Raw genomic sequence first — 22,594 nt, 5'->3', positions numbered from 1 at the left:
TAGTTTGAGGTGATAGCACAAAAGATCTCTTCACTTTAGATGGTATCCTATAATGGTAGGGAGACTCATGAAGAGATGTCAAAGACAGAACAAGTTTTATGTGATATTCACCCATCCCAATTTCTTTCAACTAGAGTAACTACTCAATTTTTTTTAGCTTATCATCATGATGGTCTATAGATTCCCTATTAGTAGGTACAAATAATTCAACATATTACAAGTGTAACTATAATTTTTAGGTATGGTGACTTCAAAGATATGAAATGGAAACTTGATGCATTGATAGTAAGTTGAAGGCACAACTTGCATTTCATGCAGCCATGGTCTCCCTAGTAGGATGTTGTACACTAATGGAATTTCAAGGACTTGACAAGTGATATCCCTTTCTATAGGACCAACTCAAAGAGGCAACCAAACAAAACCTAAAGATTTACGCTCAACTTTATCACATGCCTTGATGGTTATCTTACAATAAGGATCAATGGATTCTTATGAATATCCCAATTGTCTAAGAAAAGTAGTAGATATAATGTTTAAACCAGCTCCATTGTCAATAAGAACATGATGGACATGTTTTTGGTGTATCATGACTTCAATGTGTAACAATTGGTTGTGTAGATGACTCGGTGAATTGTCATCCTCCTTAGAGGACATCTAGTGAGATGAGGTTAGATGACCTACGATAGATTAGAATTTTTCAAGATCAAGATCTTGAGGTATGTTTGCCTTATTGAGGGCTTTGTCAAGAATCTACCTATGAGTAGGCAAGATTTTGAGCAATTCAAAGTTCATTATTTGAGCACTTTTTTGTTGCAATTGATCAAGGATACTATAACTAATAGCCACAAAAGATGTTGCAATTTTTGTACCTTTGCCAGATGGGCCAGAAAGAGGTTTGTCTTTGTGTTGTTCTAACTTAGGAGTAGAAGGTGTAGGGCCTTTAAGGACTATCTTGGCATGAGAATGTAAAATAGCATTGGCACAAGATAGTGATGGTTCTTTGTCAAGTGCAATAGATGTAGCACCCCTTAAGACAAATGGTATCTTAGGTTTGATTTTGTCTTGTTTTCCTTTGATGGTGATGACATCACAATACTCAAACTCTGCAGGTTCAACCACGTTGATCACATCATCATCATTAGAGAGCCTATAGTCGGTCTCATTATGAGCTTTCTATTTAGAGTTTTCTCCTTTCTCATAGTGTGGGAATGGCTCCTTGAAAGCCTTGTGATCCAAGTTCTTATTATGTCCATCCACTAAAATTTCACCATCGTCAATTAAGTCTCAAACTTTGTGATGTAGGTTGATAAAATTGTTGGTTTTGTGACCTTTATTCTAATGGTATTTGCAAAATGTAGTTTCATTCCACTATGAAGATCATGGTTGTGGATCATAAGGATGAGACTTATTGAATAGAGAAATGAGCTTGTTTTATAACAAGTTCTTATAGACCACATCCAGAGGTTCATCAAGAGGTGTATATTCTCATTTTTGGTGTGTAACCCAAGATGAGTTGTTCATTTTTTTTCCAAATGTCTTGTTGTCGAGAGGAGGTTTGTCAATGTTCTTATATGCTTTGAGATTGTCTATAAGATTGAAAGCTACTTTATATGTTTAAGAGTAATGTTATGAATAGCTCCATCATGTACTACCTCTCAATTCTTGTTAACATACTTGGAATTATCCTTACTAGAAGTTGATCCTTGTTTAGTGTCCTTTTCAAAGGTTATTTCACACTTTTTGACCATGAATTCCTCTATTTGGATAGCTTGCATGACCATTTATTCAAAGGTGCATGGACCTTGAAGTTGAACTTTATACCTAAAGTCAGGTAAAAGATTATTTGTGAAGATGTCAATTTTTTCTATTTCAGGAATCTTTCATGAATATTTGGGGTATAGTTTTCACCACCTCTGGTGGAATGTGAAGAAAGGCTCCCCAAATTTCTATTTAAGGTTACACAAGTCATGTATGTTTTCTAGTTGGGGAACCTTTCCTCTCATTGAATATTTTGATGCTAGTAGGTGTGTGCTAAAATGTTGTCACACTTCTATGAATCATTACATGTAAGAAAACTCAAGAATGAGCCCTCACAAATCGATCCATAGCTCTCTACTCATAGAGTGCAAGGGTTTGCAATGGAGGCCCTCAGTTTGACCTATTTTTGTGCCCATGCAAGTACACCATGAGATGAGAGATTCAAAGAGGAAAAGCAAGAATGCTAGTCTCCATGATCTTCAAATATGCATGAAAATAAGATCTAATCTATGGAAGCAAAATCTAATCTATAAATGTAAGATCTAAGCTAAAAGCCCATAATGGGTGCAAGAGAGAAAAAGACAAGAAAATAGAAGTTCTCCACAAAAAGCTTTTGTATTCAAACTCCTTCAAAAAATTGGTCTTCAAACATGCAACATAACGATAGCATAATCATGGGTGTCTAACATGAGGAGAGGGCTCTCCCTTATAAAGGAAATTATGGAGGTGAGAGGCTTCTCACAACCAATATGGGATAATAGAGCTTGATCCATGTGAGACAAAATTCCACCAATGAGAAAAGAGGAGTGGTTGAGAAGAAAGTGTTGATCCATGTGAGACAAGATTCCACCAATTAGAAAAGAGGAGTGGTTGAGGAGAAAGTGGAAAGATAAATCCCACTTAGATCACATTTTTAAGTGTAGAGAAATTAAATAAAAAGAATTTATTTTATTAAAAGGGAGCAAGTTCTTTTTAATTAAATAGAAGATATTTAATTAAATTAAAAGAGAGGTTTTTCTCTTAATTAATTAAATGTGGATGAACTATTTAATTAAAAGAGAGGTTTTCTTTTAATTAAATGGGGATTTTATTTTATTTAACTAAAAGAGAAGATATTTTTTTAATTAAATAAGACTTGGAATAAAATGATCAATCTTAGAAATGAAATAAATTGAATTTGATCAAGGAAATTGATTTGAATTTATTTAATAAAATATTACAAACCATTGATTCAGAAAAATTGATAAATTGAATAATGGGGGCCCATAGTCTAGGCGACCATTTTTGGGTGCATACAGTAGGAAACTGTGAAAACCATTCCATGGCCTAACCACCTAGAATTTGTGGAAATATATGTATGAGATATGTCTAATTGTGTATAAATTCTATAGACAAAGCACTAAATTCCTGCAAATGATCTTTGGGGATCAAAATTTCCAAAGTATTTATTATACTTGGGTAGCTCAATGACTTTTGGAAAAGGAGGCATGTCTAAACTCTTATCAAAAGGAAATGGGAAAGCAATGTCTAAGGTGTATGTTTTGGTTGGTTTTTAACTTGAATGTTTTAGTTTCCTCTTAATGTGTGATGATTGTCTTAACATTAAAATGATGAGGTAGTTTTTCTCCCTCTTGAGCGAGTTTGAGAAAGTAATTCTCTTTCTCTTTGTTAAGTAATATGTCCATGACTTTTTGGAAGTATTTATCCTTATGACATTTTTTGATGTCTTTTGGAAGTATTTCTCTAGTTTTTTCATTCTGGTCAGTGAAAGGTTCTTTATGTCTTTCATTCCTTTGGTGATCTTGTACTCTATTTTCTTTGTCTTGATAAAAAAATTTAGGAAAGTGATAAGTTTTAGTGTATGTTGGTTGAAAAGGTCTTTTGAATAAGAATTTAGCTATTTTGTCTAGAGATGTAAGTGTTTTTCTAGTTTCAAGATTCACTTAATACAAGGGATTCTGAGTTTGTTGAAAGTTTATGGAAAATGTTCCTTTAACATGAGGTGGTCTAATAGGTAAAGGAGATCATGAAGAATACTCACTAGATTTAGACCATGTATAAACTATGTAGTGACCTCTATCACAATTCTGACCCCTAGATCTACCTCATCTAAGTCTATAGAAAGGAAACACATTTCCACTCCTTGTTGTAATAGTCATAGACAATGATGAAAATCAAAGCTTAGATAAGGACCACAGTATAACATAGCCTCAAAGTGAGATAAGAGTATTGTATAACTAAGTACGAGTCATCTGAGTTATGGCTAGAACAACCAAGAGTTATAACTATCATGATGTGACAAGGTATAATGAACACAAAAATATAGAATAAGATAACTAAGTAATCAGACTAGTTCATGTGTAGATTGCAAGTTGTCAACTAATAAGAAGTTGGAGTGGGACACTATTGCAAATAGAGGAATGACCAAGTGTTTGAAACATAGATCAGAATTGGATTAGATTTTGAAGAAGGAGCTCAAAATAAGTCATTATTTCTGATAGATTTTGATAGTCTTATGCGAGTAAATGACTCTAGGGTGAGGAGGTATAGACAATCAAGAAGACAAAACTAACAAAGCAGTTTTGACAATTTTAGGATAAGATAATACACGAAGATTCACGAAGAACTTTGCAAGAAAGTCAAAAAACTAGGCAAAATTTTAGAACAACATATTTAGACCAATTTTCTCACGTGAGGACTTGTAGAGAGTCATGTGAGGATTTGATAGTTTGACCAAAAGAGGATAGAATTTTGACTTGAATAGATAGTGTTTGGAAAACTCTCACACGGAGATTTGTAGACAATCATGCAAGGAATTGAAAAGAACCTCACGAGGAAGTGTAGACAGAGGGTTTTCTTGCATGAAATATTATAGAACTAGATGCAAAAAAAAGACTAGACTGATAGTTTTTTATTGAACTTGAAGAGATTTTTAATGGTCTTGATAGTTCTAAATAGAAGACTGACTATGTTTACAAGTTTCAGGTAGATATCAACATAGTTTTCAAATTTTGGACATCTTGTTGGTTTATCAATAGATAGTTGTTTTCAAATATGGGAAGCAAGCAGTAGTTGCAAAAAATCCAATAGAGGACAAAGAAACTCAGAGGGATAGGGAAGTCTTGACATTTTGTTTATTTGACAGATTTGGACAAGTTAAAAGACTCAGAAAAGACACGCTTTATCTCTATAACCAAAAATGGTAGAGGAAGAAAAACCTTTGTCTCACAACTTATGTGCATGTATTCACCTCACATAGTTGTGTCACCCCACTAGAGGGTGCCCATGTTTTTTTAGGATTATAACATGGATAGAAATAACAATTACATGCAAATATAAATAATATTAGAAAATAATATATCACATAGAAGAGAACACAGGACACCAAAATTTTACATGGTGCACCCAAACTTTGGGCTACATCCACCAAACAACAAGTCCAATATTATTACGATCTAGTGTTTACAACTTGATTACAATCCATAATCCCTTACAACTCAATACCATTACAAGAAGAAATTTTGCATCATGCATTATGAAAAAATCCCTAACCCTAAGCCCTTTTATACAATTTTTTTTTTTCACTTTAGGGTTAAAATTACTTACAACATGTTAGCCATAAATTGGCAAATGAATAATAGCCAATTGGTGAATAGTAGGAACATAATTTATGAAGTATGTACAATACTACCCGATCAGTCACCAAAAACTAACATGTTTTTGGTGTATTCCAAGGACTTAATAATATATACACTAAATGAGCACCCTTGTGGTATGGGTCAAGTGCATATACCACCTTTCAATATCTAGGTACATGACTATGGTGAGGATCTATAGGAGAAATTCTTCCCCCTCCTTGCACAAATATTACATGCCCCCTTTCGGAGGTGAACTATGTAGCAACTATCTAAAAAAATTTACTTGGCTTTTGTTCAGATTAATCCCTAGTGGCTTCACAAATAAAGTTAAGGCTAGCAACCCACACCAGCATTTGAAAGTGCACACACTTGACTAGCAAGATTGGGGCTAGCTCTAGCCAGTGTAACATATAGAGCCTCCTCTTGATATGTGATATCGGGAATCAAGAGGGGAGAAATTAATATGGCTTTGGAGTCTTTCACTCTACAAAGCTTCTTTATTATAGTGAGTTGATCACTAGGAAAAGGTGTGTCCTCACTTAGGTCATTCCTGAGGTTGGATCACTTTGGCAAGCCCCTAAAGGTTGAATCAGACTGGTGGTTCAAATCTAAGGGGAAAGAACATACTCCTCTACCTCATCACCTTACTCAAACATGTAAACATGTTCAGCACTGAGTTAGCTTATCAATCCCAACTTGTCTTTTTCCAAGACTTTGATCCCCTAAAAGGAAATCACCATCTCTTCATAAAAAGCTTTGCTTGGGAAGACCACTAACTTTCTTGCATCCCTCAGGTACCATCTTCCAAAGACATCTAGGTTTCTAATTTACTCTTGGGCATCACTTCCAAGAAACAAAGAGCATACTCCCCTATTCCTTTGTCTAGAGCCCTACAAAGTTCACAAGCCCTATTAAACTATGTGTAAGAAAGTAGTAAAAAGACACAACATTTTAGTGGGTTTGAATATATTCTTTGACATGTGTATCTTTGATAAAATGTGTTATACTCAAACCATTAGTACTATTTAAGAGTTTGTAATAGGGTGTCTTTGACATGCGATCTACAAACCATTGTTAAGCTGTTGAAAATTAGAAACTAAAAATGAAATGCTTTAGAAACAACTATCACTTAAATTATCATGATAAAAAATAGAATTGGAAAAATACATTTTTCATTTATTAATGCTGAATTTTGCACGAAATTCTTCATAGGCCCACATGAGAAAATGGTGCATCATGCGAGAAACTGCACAATTATACACTTTTTTGTGTGGGGAAGTGTAGAATAGGGAGCAAAATCTTAGTTTCTTTGCATGAGAATGAGATTTTTTTCAAAATAAATTGAGGGATTATATGGATGACAGTGACAAAAAATTAAAAAATTGCAAAATAAAGAATAGATTAGGCTAGAAACTTGATTTCTTGGCACCACAGTGGGCGCCAAAAATGTGAGTGGGAAATGTGGGCCTCGGTGATTCACACACACTTCAACATGATCATTATCTGAAGAATCATCCTGGAATGAACATGAGATTGTTCATCTAAAATAATCAATAGGTTGATATGTTGCCTCCTAACTAGAATGAATTTGCTAATTGCACTTAGATCAAGAATCTAGTGACTAGACATCTAGAATGAAGGATTTTATCTAAGCTAGATGATATGCAGTATTTAAGCTAGATATATGCAAGAAAAGATAAGAACATAAAGAACAAAATAATCTATATGTATGCATGATTAATCTATATGGGATTACAAATATGATAGTATTAAGCTAAGAGTGCAAAAGCAATGGGTAATTATTTCAGCATAAGTTTGATGTAATTCACTTTTCAACCTCTGAAATGAGGAATTGAGAGTTTAAAATAGAATACAAGAATTTGATCAATGATTGAGATCAAATTGAATAAATGGTCAAGATCTAAAGAAGATTTAGTTAGAATAGAAAGTTTCCTTATGAAAAGGAAGTTAACTGATTTGCTTTTGAGTGGAATAAGGAGTTAACTGATTTAATTCCTTTTTTTATTTTAGTCCACTCAGAGTTTCCATTTATGAACTGAAGAGAGGATTTGGAGAGTGTATTTAATTTAATAAAATAGAATATGACCTCATAAATGGATATTCTTAATTAATTGAATAATTAAATTCAATAAACTAAAATGAGGATATATTTCATTAAATTAAATATATTTAGTTCCTTAATGTGTATTTTAGCAAAAAGGGGTAAATTTAATTCAATAAAAGTGCTAAGACTTGTAATTAAATTAAATTGATTAATAGGTTTACCTTTGCTAAGTCGATTAGACTTAGGAATTAAATAGAATATGTAATTAATGCAGATTAGGAAATTTTTGCATTTGACATTTAGGTCAAGTAGCGATTATCAAAATTTAGAATTGCCTAGTAAAATAGGTGTGTAAGATTGATTAATAGACTAGATTTGGTTTAGCATGGCAATGTGCCAATTTTGGGGTATTACATTTACTTGATATTTATGAGTTGCTAAAGATCAACTCAACCTAACTTCCAACTGCCACACAAATCTAGAAGTAAGTATGTCATGTGTTTAAGACCCATTTTGTTGAAGATATGTACCATGATGTAATAATTACATTTCTAAGTTATCGATGCTAAAGCTATATCTTAGGAAATCAATTTTTTGTAGTTTCTTTAAATAAGATGTTAAATAATGCTCTGAAGTTAGTTCAACAAAGTTTGTAATTGTAATAGTTTTTTTTGATATAAGCTATCATTTCTAGTTTAATTATTCTATCACTTGATATCAATACAAGTTGTTACTTTTGTGTGTTAATATTTCATGTTTATAATTGTAGCTATTTTCTTATCCAAGGGAGGGCACTTGGTAAGTGAGCCTAGTTGGTAGAATTAGTTTCTCTTGTGTTGGGATTAAGTAAGATCTTTGTTGTTCCTACAACCATTGGTAACCAAATCAATAGTTGTTCCTGCAAAAAAGGAAAATAGTGTAGAGTTTTGTTTGTATTTCATTTATGTCATTTAACTAAGGTTTCTTACATTGACGTATAGCTTAAATGTTCATATTCTTAATTCCATAGGATAGAAAATGATAGTTAAAAATATTTAAAGCATATACTTTGCAGACATCATTTCAAGTTTATGTTTGTGGTCAATTAAGTAAATTGGTCTAATGGATAGTTTTGGATGCTATTATGGATGTACAATCCATATGCACAAAGCTTAGTTTCCAATGCAATCATTTCACCAAACATTTTTGGCACCATTGTTTGGGATGGTGTCAATTTAAACCTTTTCTAAGGGTCATTTTTATGATTTTGTATAAAAAATTAGATGTTCAAGTTTTATTTCAAGTTCAACTTAGTATTACTTTATCTACATGCATAGGCAAAGAGACCATCTCAAGAGATTTATTTCTCAAATTGACCCATTTTAAATAGAAGAATTTATATATACTAGGCAAGAAGACAAACATCCTAAAGAAAAATCCCTTGAAGAAAATCCAGCTACTATAGAGGAGCCACCATTTAAAAATCCTTTTGAATCCTATCATGTAAATATCCCTTCATCATCCTCTGATGAATCATTAGGTTTGAATACTCCTTTTCCTACCCCTATATATCAAGATAATCCTTTTACCATTATCATTTATCAACAAGGATGTCCATCACCACCACCCAGTATGACTCAGACAACATTTTCATTTCCCGTACATGACCTCTAAGATAACAATAATCTTAAAAGTGTTTCTATTTCCACCATTCCCAAGTTCTATGGCTTAGTTACTGAAGATCCAAAAACCATTCTCTTTGAATTTGATATTCTTTGTAGAGGGTATGATTACACAACTGACACTCATTGGCTGAAATTATTTCCCTCTACTCTGAAAGAGGCAACCCTACGATGGTTCATTGGTTTTGGTACTAATGCTACAATAAACTGGAATGGAATGGAAGACTTGTTTATTGCTAAATATAAAGATTATTGTAGAGGGAGTATGGGAGGTGATGATATCTTCAAAATGCAATAGAAGGAAGATGAAACTCTTGAAGATTATCTTTCAAGATTCTTTTATAATTTACAAAGAAATATTGAACATCAACTAAATGAGTCATCTTAGAAACACCATTTCTTAAGGGGTGTAGAGGAAACTTGTATACTAGCCCTAGATCTTATGGTTGGAGGAGACATCACACAAAGTACATGGGAGTATATTAAGAGATACTGCAAGAATTATTCAAGGGCCAATGTAAAAAAGAAAGAGGAATTTGTCCTATTTCCTCAAAGACTAGTGGAGATGGTGTATCAAAAATAGATCTTTCGAATTTGTTATCTGATTTTAAGAAAGACATTATCAATAATGTTGCAACATAGTTGGATACAATTAAATCTAGAAGGAAACATGAAGATTTCAAAGCTATGTTAGCTTATTTTTTCTCTCACTATCGAGAGAAGAAAAGGAGTTACAAGTGTAAGATGGTTGCTAATTTGGAGACTCAACTACTGCAGATTCCAGTGAAGCTCAAAGAAATTGATGACAGTGGAGAGATACTATACATCACTCAAAGGAGGTCATGGGCTCAAAGACAAGGTATGCCTCAAGACCCTCTCTAGAATTTTGGAAATTTTAATAATCAATGGAAAATCCTTATTTTTCACACCCAAACCATTGGAATCCTTCTTGACCTCCTTAGTCTCAACCTATGTGGAATAACCAATCTTGGAAACAACCTCCACCTAATCAATGACAACAATCCAACTAGAAAACCCCTCCAAAAAAATAAAATTGGCAATAACCTAATCAAAATTGGTAGTAATAGTCCAATCAGTTGCAAGCCCCACAAAATAACTGGCAACAATCATCTTAGTGGTGACCTAATCAATAATATAACACCTTGCAAAAACCTTAGCAGCAAGCTCTGATGTCACCTCCACCTATAGAAAATAACCATCCAACCAAACAAAATCAGTTACCTTCTTAGCCCACACCAAATCCAGATAACATGACTTCTCAAAATAAACTATATTCTTCCAGTGATACTCAGCATCAAACCCATTCAATCAATGATATACACTTTCAATCTGAAACCACTCTTCCAAATCCTAAAAGGCCAATATTAATGGAGGTTCCTTATGAGGAAGCCTTGAATGAGGAATCCCTTCTTGTGCCATTACAAACTCATACAACTCAGTCACCACCATTTCCAAAAACACTTTTTGAAGCATCAAGTCCCCCTAAAAACCGTGTTGTAGGAGAATTGCTCACCCAATTGAAGAAAATGATAGTCAAAATACCATTGCTAGATTCCCTTAAGGAAATCCTAGCATATAATAAAGCTATTAAAGAAGCCTATACAAAAAAACCAGGTAGAAAGTGAAAGGATCCCCAAACTATCCATGTCATGGGACAACTATGTGACCTTATGTTGAACAACTCAGTAGCTCCAAAATATTCTAATCTAGGGAGTCTAGTTGTCACAATCCATATTAATGGAATATAGGTGTGAAATAGACTTAGACTTAGGTGTATCTATTAATGTTATGACTAGGGAGGTGCTTCTTCACTTTAATATCATTGGTATTCAAGAAACTCCTACCATACTTCAGCTTGCAAATAATTCCACAGTACAACCTAATGGTAATGGTAGAAGATGTCATAGTTACCTTCGACTATTGGGAGTACTTGGTGGATTTTGTCATTTTATTACCTAAAATAGATTTGGGATTTTATCCTATTATCTTAGGATGACCTTGGTTAGCTAAAAAATATGCTTGTATTTCTTGCTGATCAGAAAAAATGACCATCTCCAATGGATCCACTATTAAGAAATTGGCTTTGTACTCTCTTGCTAAGCCACTCTTGCAAGATGGACAAGTTGTCTGGCATAACTTAGGTGATGATGAACTAGAGATGAACTCATTAAATTATATCATGATGATTGAAATAAATCCCTTTATGATTTCTCAAAATGATGATGATATTCTTGCAACCATCCTATTCAATAAATATGGTGAAGACACCACTTTGTGTAGTGACTAGAATTGTTCATTACAGACAATTCTTTCTCCTAATGACACACCCAACTTTCTTGCAGCTACTAGTTACCTACATACCTTGTTACCTCATGAAATTAAGTCTTCCAAATTTGATGAGTTATCTATATTTGATAAAGTCACTAGAGTTGAAGTTAGTACAAGAAATGAGCTTAATATCAATAAGAATATTACTCCTAACAATTTCAAATGTATAATTGAGCTATTGCAAGACAATAAAAAAGAATTTGAATAGGATTACACAGAAATGAAAGGGTTAGATCCAAAAATTTTCATTCATAGAATTTACATCACATCACAATGTAATCCTATCAGATGGCCTTAATGAAGATTGAAACTTGCATTACATGATATTGTAAAAATTGAATTGCAAAAACTTTTGAATGTTGGATTCATCTACCCTATTTCTAATAGTCAGTGTATCTCACCTTTGGTGATTATTCCTAAGAAAGGGGGTAAATGGAAAGTATGTGTGGTTATAGAGAACTTAATACAACTAAAAAGGATCATTTTTAATTACCTTTCATTAATCAAGTTCTTGACAACTTGGCTGGGAAAAAGTATTTTTCTTTTCTAGATGGATTTAGTGGGTATAACCAAATACAAATAACACCATAAGATCAAGACAAAACAAATTTTACCTATCATTGGGGAACATTTTCCTATTTAGTATTACACTTTGGATTGTGCAATTCTCCTACTACTTTTCAAAGAGAGGTAATAAGTATTTTCTTTGATATGTCTACTGACTATATGGAAATCTACATAGATGATTTCACTATTTATGGCTTTAACCTTTGATGAAGCTAAATCCAACTTGGATAGAGTATTGGAAAGATTTCAAGAACACAACCCTTCACTAAATAGTGAGAAATTTTATTTGATGATGGAGGATGGCATTGTATTAAGTCATTATATTTCATCAAATAGAATTCAAGATGATCCCTAGAAGATAGAAGTAACTGGTACTCTTCCAAAACCAAAAAAGAAAAATGATTTTAAAAGCTTCCTAGGTCATGCTGGTTACTACAGGAGATTTATCAAAGACTTCAGTGAAATATTAGATCCACTATATGATTTGTTAAAGAAATATTTTGATTTCTAATGGAATTCAGAATGTGACAAATCCTTTCAACACCTTAAAGGATGTATTAACTAAAGCACCTATACTCAGAGGTCCCAATTGGAACATTCCATTCCATATTCATATTAATGATTAAGATTATTTTATAGGAGCTATCTTAGGCCAAAATGAAGGGATTTTTGAACATGTTATTTATTATATCAATATCTACAAGGAGCTAAACTCAGCTATATTGTCCCATAATAGGAATTGCTAGTTGTGATTTATGCTCTCAACAAGTACAAGTAGTATATCACTGGATATTAAATATTTTTGCACACTAACCATGCTACCATCAAGTATCTCATCAATAAGCGAACTATTTTAGGATGACTAGCATTATGGTTACTACTTATGCGAAAATTTGATATCAAGGTCATAGACAAGCCAAGAAAACCAAATGTTGTAGTTGATTTCCTTTCAAGGTTGTAGGTCCCCGATGATCCTATAGTTATTGATGAAATTGTTCTAAATGAACACTTGTTCTCCTTAATAAAGCATAATCCATGGTATACTGACATTGCCAATTATCTCACTATAGGGAAAACTTTAATTCATTTCTCTCCTAAGGATAAATGACTCCTAGCCGATAAAAGTTTCATTTTTTATAAGATAGATGGTTGTATGTTTTACACTGGACCTAATCAAGCATTGTGTAGATGACTTGAGGAGGATGAAACTTGTCATATCCTACACACTTGCCATGATGAACCATGTGGAGGACATTTTGTAGCTAAAAGAAAAATATTCAAGATCCTAACAACTGCATACTACAAGCCAAATCAACATAAGGATGTAAAAATACATATAAAGAAGTGTGATAGATGCTAATGTATGGGACAACCAACCAAATCCAATAAAATACCCCCTACAGCCACAAGTATTTGCTACTCTATTTGACAAATGGGGGATAGATTTGTTGGGAACATAAGAAGAGTAACTAAGAGGGGAGGGGTGAATTAGTTACTAAAAAAATAAATCCAAATTCCATTAGATGTTTATAGAAATTAAACACAAATTCTACTAAAATTGAATTACTATTGACACTCGATTAACATAGAGGCACTTGGTTAACACTAACAATGTACTATCACTCGAAAACTACTGAAATGTAAACTATAACTCAATAAATATTGAACATGTAGATATTAAGTGTGATTTACCTTAATTAACTTAGTTGCATACACATAAAATAAATAGCATAAACACAAGTGACACCAAGATTTAATGTGGAAACCCAATTTGGGAAAAACCATCAATTACAACTAGTTACTATTTTTCACTCTTCTGAAGTGAGCCCTGTTAGGAGCCAACCCTGTTAAAGGTTACAAAATACACTATTAGGTCTGACCCTATTAGACGATTGAATCAACCTGTTAGGAGTGGCCTTGTTAGATTTTTTAGACACTTTAATCTAGAAATGCCACTATGTTAGAGGATTTACAAATAGTTGTTAGGCTAACTCTGTTAATAGATTTGATTCACTACTATAATGGTTAGAGAGTAACAATGATACAACCTGATTGCTAATGCAACTATATTATTGATTTTAGACCACAATTTTTGCTTGAATACTTGATTCTTCCTAATCAGATTAATCTTTGCAGCCCAACAAGGATATTATTCTTATCATTCAAATTTGCTTCCTCTAAGCATATTCTTATCTTCCATACATTCTCACAATTCAATCCTCAACTTGACCTTATACTTATATCATATACATTATCAAGTCGACTTGAAGACAACTTACAACAATAATTCTTCATCTCTTCAGTTGGCTATAACCAACAAACAAATCCATTAAACTCAATATGCCAAAATAAGAAAATCCTTTGTTAGTCAACCCAACTTGGTAGACACTAACTCTAAAATAATTTTCCTATGTTAACCAAGTGAACTTGGTTAACACTACAACTTCGTAAACTTCCTTTGGTAATCAAGTGAGCTCGGTTAACACTAGTTCTATGCCATCTTTCCTTTGTTAACCGAGTGAGCTTGACTAACACTAAACTTTTTTGAACTTCTCTTTGGTGCCTAAGTGAACTTAGTAGACACTATATCTTGAACTTTATAAACACTAGAATGCTCAGAAAACACAAGAAATTGTCTTCATCACCCAAGTGAGCTCAGAAGACACTGGCTAGTTAAGACATGCCATTTTGTGTAAAATCAAAGACAATATATAATTGATCAATTATTTTCAAAAATCTTCATCTTTGGCATTGATGGAAACAAAAAATGACATAATACAATGAAATTTTAGAGAAAAATAAAAGTAAGGATAATATCCTTAGTTTCATTCTAATTCTCATCCATGAGAACTCCCTCTATCAATGTGAACTCCCTATGACATTAATCTCTCCTTCTGATTTTAGTTTCTCCCTCTATCCACAAACTCTCCAATTTTACTCTTTGTCAAACTCTTCCTCTTTGACATCTTCAAACATTCAGAAAAAATTTCTCTAATATAGAAAACTCTTTCTTTACAAAATTTATGTGATATGATAGCAAACTCCCACTCTTTGACATCTTATGTCAAAGATAATATACTGTGAATTTTAATATAGCTGATGTACTGATTCAGATGCAATTTTCCCTTTCATTATTAGATCAAGTTGACTGATCTTCAAGAATACTTAGTTGATTCATCATTGAATGTTGTTTAGTGAGCTTCACATAGGGGAATAACCCCTAGCTTACCTCTTAGATAAAAAAATGCATCCTTAGGTAATGGCTTGGTGAATATGTCTACAATTTGTTCTTTTGTATTCACATATTCCAACCTCACCTCTTTGTCTTGCCCCAATTCTCTTATAAAATTATTTCTTATTACAATGTGCTTAGTCTTGGTATGCATCATAGGATTCTTTGATATATTAATTACACTAGAGTTATCACATAAGATAATAACTAGATCCTTGATTTCTATCTTCATACCTAACAATAGTTGTTTGAACCACACAATATTGGAACAATTGATTGTTTTTACAACATATTTTGCCTCTAATGTAGGCTGAGAGATGTAATTATTCTTCTTACTTGTCCAAGAGACTAGTCTATTACCAAGAAAGAATGTTTCACCACTAGTGCTCTTCCTATCATCAATACTCCCTGCCCAACCAACATCAATGAAGGCTTTCAAATCAAAGTTTCCTCCTTTCTTGTACCACAATCCATAATCTTCAATATCCTTTAGATATCTCATGATTCTCTTTATTTTCATCGTGTGATTTTCTTTACGATTAGCTGAGAATCTTGCCACTATGCCAACTACAAGAGCAATATCAAGCCTAGTATGTACAATATACTAGAGTTTTCCAATCATAGATCTATATGTGGTCTGATCTACCTCCTTGGAATCATCATGTTTGGAAATCTTATGTCCATAAGACATAGGTGTTCCATCTAGTCTTCAACCCTCCATTCCAAACTTCTTTAGTATCTCCTTGATATACTACATTGAGTAATGTAGATACCATCTTTCTTCTATTGAATCTGCAAGCCAACAAAAAATTCGATTTCTCCAAACATTGACATCTCAAATTCCTTACTCATTTCCTCTAAAAAAGATTTGCAAAAATCATCATTTCTAGTAAATAGTGTATCATCCATAAAGATTTATGCCAATAAAATCTTCTTATCTAGTCCTTCTTTAATGTATAGACTATTGTTATCATTGTCCTTTGAAAACCAATCTTCATCAAATAATTATGAAGTCTTTCATACCAAACTTTGGGAGCTTGTTCGAGACCATATAATGCTTTGTGCAATTTTCAAACCATGTCCTTTTTTATAGGATTTACGAAACCTTCAAATTTCTCTATTCCATTCAAGAATGTAGATTTCACATCCATTTGATACACTTTAAATCCTTTGTGTGCAACATAAGAAAGTAAAGTCCTAACACTTTCTAATCTTGCAATAGGAGAAAATATTTCACCATAATCAATACCTTCCTCTTGAGCATAACCTTTGCATACTAACCCTTTTTTTTTCTTGAAACTTCTCCATCTTCATTTAGCTTATTTTTGAATACCCACTTTGTGCCAAATACATTCTTATCCTTGGGTCTATGAACAAGGGTCAAAATTTTATTCATTTCTATTTGATTTATCTCCTCATTCAGTGCTTCAATTCAACTTTCATTATCCAAAGAATCTTTAATGGTTCTAGGTTCAAATTTAGTAAGCAAACATGTACCTTTCAATTCATTCGTTGTAGTCATTGTACCTTCCAACTTGTCTCTAATGCTTTTCTTAGGTGCCTTCTAATGGTACCTTCTAACATATCTTGCAAGTACAAGTACTTTGGATTTAGAGTTTCTCTCACTTGCCTCACCATGATCTTTTGCATCATTCTTAGGTCCCACTATCTATGACTCGAGTCCTTCAAACTCAAACTCAGGTTGCATTAGCTACAACTTGGTACCTCCTAACTACAACTTAGGTCCTTTAGAACATGACTCGAGTTGCATTGGCTACAACTGAGGTACTTCTAGAGATTTTGGGGACTCGAGTGGTAAAGTCTACTGACTTCCAATGGGATTAGGAAATGTATGAAGTTCAAAGTAAATAAACTTTTTGTACTCTTCAGGTTCTTTGATGCTCTTTTCTTCACTCTTTTCTACAAACTCATCAATTCTCACATGTGCACTTTCTATGATCTTATGAGTAGTTAATTTCAAACATTTGTATGCTTTACTTTTATTGGAGTATCCTAGGAATATGCCTTCATCACTTTTGACATCAAATTTACCTTTCCTAGTCTCCTTCAAGATATAGCATTTGCTACCAAATACTTTCAAGTAACTTCCATTAGGGTTATAGCCATACCTAGTTTATAAGGAGTTTGATTTGAGTATTTCTCTCTATTTAAGGTATGAATTGTTGTACTAATTTCTTCCTTCCAATATTTGATTGCAATATTATTTTCTATCTTTAGGGTTCTTACACAATCTATGATAGATTTATTCCTTCTTTTTGTTATACGATTTTGTTGAGGTGTACCAAGTATAGATACTTGCCTTTTGATTCCTTTTTCAGTTCAAAATTCATTGAATTCATTTGAGATGAATTTTCCTCCTCTGTCTGACCTTAAATACTTTAGTTTCTTTCATTTTTCTTTCTCAACTCTAGACAGATACCACTTGAACTTTTGAAAATCTTCAAATTTATCTTTCAGATACATTATTATCATCATTCTAGAATAATCATCAACAAATAAAATGAAATAATTATCTCCATTATAGCTCTCTATGCCAATAGGTTCACAAAGGTGTGTATGAACTAGCTTGAAGACTTCTTCAGAAAGATAGTTCTTTCTTTTGAAACTTGGTTTGCCCATCTTACCAATTTGACAATTCTTACACATGCCCATATTAGGTTTCCTTAGACTAGGAATGCCTATCACTTCTTCTTCTTTTATTATCTTCATCAGGTTATCAAAGTTCACATGACACAATATTTTATGCCATAACCATCTTTCTTGTACTTGAGCAATGAAACATGAGCTTTCACTTAGATCTAGGTAGAATAAGTTACATTTTGTTTGATTACGAGATCCAACTAGATTTCCTTTTTCATCTAGCAACTTGGCCTTCCCATTCATAAATTCTACCTTGAATCCAATGTTATTCAACTATGCCACACTCAGTAGATTATGCTTATGCTTCAGTCCTTCAACCCAGTAGGCGTTATCACATCTGAGTTCATTGGTTAGTGAAATACAACATTTTCCTTTTATACAATAGGGACCATTATTTCCAAATCTAACACTCACACAATCATAGTGTTCTATATGTTTAAATTTTATTTTTTCACCAGTCATATGGTGAGAACAACCACTATCAATAATCCATGTATCATTCTTTCTAACATGAGAAATAAGTGTCAGCTTATCATCTTTATCATCTTATTCATCTTTTACAACAATATAAATCATTTCATCATCATTACTAACATTAGGATCTTTAGCCATGAAACAACACTTCTTACCTTTTATTTGTTTAGTCCTTGTAGTTTTTGCAATTTTTCTTGCCGTTGTACTTCCTTATTTTCTTTTCTTTTTTTCCTTCTCTATTTGGACACCTTGTGGCAATGTGACCAACTTCTTCACAAGAAAAATAGATTAGAGAAATTGTACCTTTGTACTTTCCTTTACCTTTGGGATATCTTTTTGCAAGCATTGCTTCAATGACTTCAAGATGACTATAAAAACTATCTTCTTCTTCACTTTTATATTTTTTTTCCTTCAGATTTCACACCTTTCTTTTTGAGTGAAATATTAGCTTCAAATGTAGACTCAATGCTTCTAGAGTTAGGAACATAGTTGTCATAGTTGTCCAATTCAAAAGTTCTTAGTCTTCCCACCAGTGCATCCAAAGTTATTCATTCTTGGGATCACATCTCATGTCTTGAATAGTTAATACTCTAATTACATAGATACGAAGAAGAGTTCTAAGTACCTCACTAATCACTGTGACATTATCAATTTTTCCTCCAGAATCTCTAATTGTGCTGACACTAGGTTAATTCTTCAACTATATTTTGTAATGTTTTCATCCTCTCTCATCTTTAAGATTTTTTCCTTAGCTCTCCTCACATTATCATCACCTCCATAGATATCTTTGATCTTGACCCACATTTCATGAGCAGTAGCACAATCTTTGACCTCATCAAATTCAGCATAATTAAGAGTAGATGCAATGTCAATCATCATAATGTTATGATTTTTTTTTTAGCAATTTCCTCCACAGTAAAGGTTCCAGTAGGAGATTTATACTTTGTATTCAAATATTCAAACCTGAATCACTGATGGTTTCCAGATGTAGCTTCATGATTTCTTTCCATGCCTCAAATTTATCTTTGTTCAACTTGGGAATCTCTCTTTTGTAAGACATCTTGATCTTTAGCTTATGTCCTTGAAACATTCTATGCAAGCACCAAAGTCTATGATAATAATTGTTGGACATATAAGAGGAGTAACTAAGAGGGGAGGGGTGAGTCAATTACTACAAAAATAAATCCTAGACCCCTTAGATGCCAATATAAATCTAACACAAATTCTATTGCAACTGAATTATTATTGAAACTTGGTTAACACTAACAATTTATTCACTCTAAAAGTACTAAAATGTGAACTGTAATTTGGTAAATAATGAACATGCAGATCTTAAGATATTAAGTATGATTAACCTTAATTAATTTAGTTGCATATACATAAAATAAATAATATGAACACAAGTGACACCAAGATTTAACATGGAAACCCAATTTGGGAAAAACCACCAATTGTAACTAGTTATTGTTTTACACTCTTTTGAAGTGAGCCCTATTAGGAGCCAACCCTATTAAAAGTTACAAAATGTACTATTAGGTGTAACCCTGTTAGATGATTTAATCATCCTATTAGGATTGGCCTTTTTAGAGGTCTTTAGACACTTCAATCTAGAAATACTACCTTGTTAGAGGATTTACAAATAATTGTTAAGAGATTTGATTCACTTATACAATGGTTAGAGAGTAACAATGATATGACCTGATTGTTGATGCAACTATATTGCTGATTTCAAATCACAATTTTGGCTTGAATACTTAATCCTTCCTGATCAAATTAATCTTTGCAGCCTGACAAGGTTATTCTACTTATCCTTCCAATTTGCTTCCTCTAAGCATCTTCTTATCTTCAATACATTCTCACCCATTCAATCCTCAACTTGACCTTATATTTATATCATAAACATTGTCAATTTGACTTGAATATCTCTTTAGTCAGCTATAACCAACAAACAAATCCATTAAACTCAATATGTAAAAAATAAATAAAAAATCCTTTGTTAGTCGATTATCTTAGTAGACACTAACTCTGAAATGATTTTCCTATGTTAACCAAGTGAACTCGGTTAACAATGCAACTTCATAAACTTCCTTTTGTAACCAATTGAGCTTGATTAACATTGGTTCCATGTCAACTTTCCTTTGTTAACTAAGTGAGCTCAGTTAACACTAAACTTCTCAAACTTCTCTTTGTTTCCTAAGTGAACTCGGTAGACAGTTTCTTCTAAGCTTGGTAAACACTAGAATGCTCAAAAGACATAGGAAACAATCTTCATGGTTGATTGAGCTTGGCAAACATTGACTAGTAAAGATAAGACATTTTGTGTAACATCAAAGATAATATATGATTGCTTAATTGTTTTCAACAAGATTTGGTTGGACCAATTGATCCTCCCTCAAATGGTAAGTTGTATATTTTGTTTTGAACTAGCTATGTCACCAAATGAGTAGAGGTGAAACCTATGAAGCATGCAAGGGATAGTAATGTTGCTGAATTCTTATATGAAGTCATCTTTAAAAGATTTGGAGTTCCTAGAGAATTGATGACTGATCAAGGATCCCAGTTTACATCCAATCTCATTGCTTCCCTCATGACTCAATACACCATTCGATATGGTAAATCCTCTCCTTACCATCCACAAGTTTATGGATGTATAGAGACAATCAACAAATAATTAGAAGCCATTTTGACCAAAACTATTCAAATACACAAGAAATATTGAGCAACCAAGCTTTTGGAAGCATTGTGGGTATATAGAACAACATGGAAGACTACAACAAGATTTACTCCTTTTGAACTAGTCTATGGTAAAAAAACAATGTTTCCTATTGAGTTTAAACATAAAACACTCTACACTACCTTGGAACTCAGTATCGACATCTATTATTCTCAATAAGAATGCATCTTATAGCTGAATGAACTTGACGAGTTTATGAAATCTACATTGCACAATATTGAATTGATTCAAATACAACACAAGCAATGGCTTGATAAATTTATTAAAGAGAAGTAATTTACAGTGGGTGACTGGACACTCTACTATGGTCCAAGATTTCAACACAATCATGACAAATTTCAAACCAAATGGTTAGGAGCCTACAAAATTGAAGTAGTCTATGATAATGGTGTAGTACAACTAGCTACAATTGATCTAGTACAATTCAAACTTATGGTTAATGGTCATTGGATTGTTGAAACTAAGTCAAATTTGTTATTAGTGACAACACTTATTCAAATTTTGTATGGCTACCAATCTCATTGAATAGTCTATAGTGTTTTCCATGTAATTCAGTAGCCATCAAGCTTTATAGTTCCTACCGAGCATCCCAGTGGTCACCAAGTGCAATCAAGCAGTGTCAAGTCTAGCAATTCAACCCAAGCAATCTAGTGGTTACTAAGCTTCACAGTTCAAACTGAGCTAGCAGTTCATATGAAGTGAAGTTAGTGTTAACTGAGCTATGTGATGATCAGTGTTTACCAAGTGCAGTCATGGTAAATGTGTAATTCAGTTTCTACCAAGTTACACAACATCTACCAAGTCACCAGTGTAGAAAAAGTTCAAAACTACTCTAAGGTTATTAGTATGCACCAAGCTTCTACTTCTACCAAATGAATGATGATGCCAAGTAATGACAGTAGACATCATGTATCAGATTTTCACCATGTTAGTCTTTAGAACCCAAGTGTCTTCATTTGAGCTAACTCTATAATATTGGTTTTAACTTGTATATTAGCCGACTTTGTAATTTTGTAAATTGGATTGATATATATATATATATATGTAATGTATTGTATCATATCCAAATATATGAATATGAATCGATGAGCATATGTATGGATGTATGAAAAGTGAAAGTGAATAATATGTAAGAAGCATGTGAATATGAATCAGCAACAAAGTGTATTGTAAGGCCATATTAACAAAGGAGAAGTAAAGTCATATCTATCACAAAAAGGTGATCAATACTTCAAAGAATCTCTATCAGCAAATCAAGTTGTAAGTAAGAGATCTATTGTTTCATTCTAATAGGTGAACTAGTCCAAATCCTCTAACAAGGTAGACTTAACAATCTTTTTTCAAATCTCTTTACCGAGTGCATATTTCATTGTATGTTTGTAAAACCTCTAACAAGGTGGACCTCATAGTCCTAATTGCTCCTAATAGGGTAGATCATTAGAAGTGATCATTGTA

This window comes from Cupressus sempervirens, chromosome 5, assembly GCF_028749045.1.
Source record: "Cupressus sempervirens isolate cs-2001-9-10 chromosome 5, ASM2874904v1, whole genome shotgun sequence".
In the NCBI taxonomy this organism is placed as follows: domain Eukaryota; kingdom Viridiplantae; phylum Streptophyta; class Pinopsida; order Cupressales; family Cupressaceae; genus Cupressus; species Cupressus sempervirens.
The sequence above is the reverse complement of the archived record's forward strand: the minus strand, read 5'-3'. Positions refer to the sequence as shown.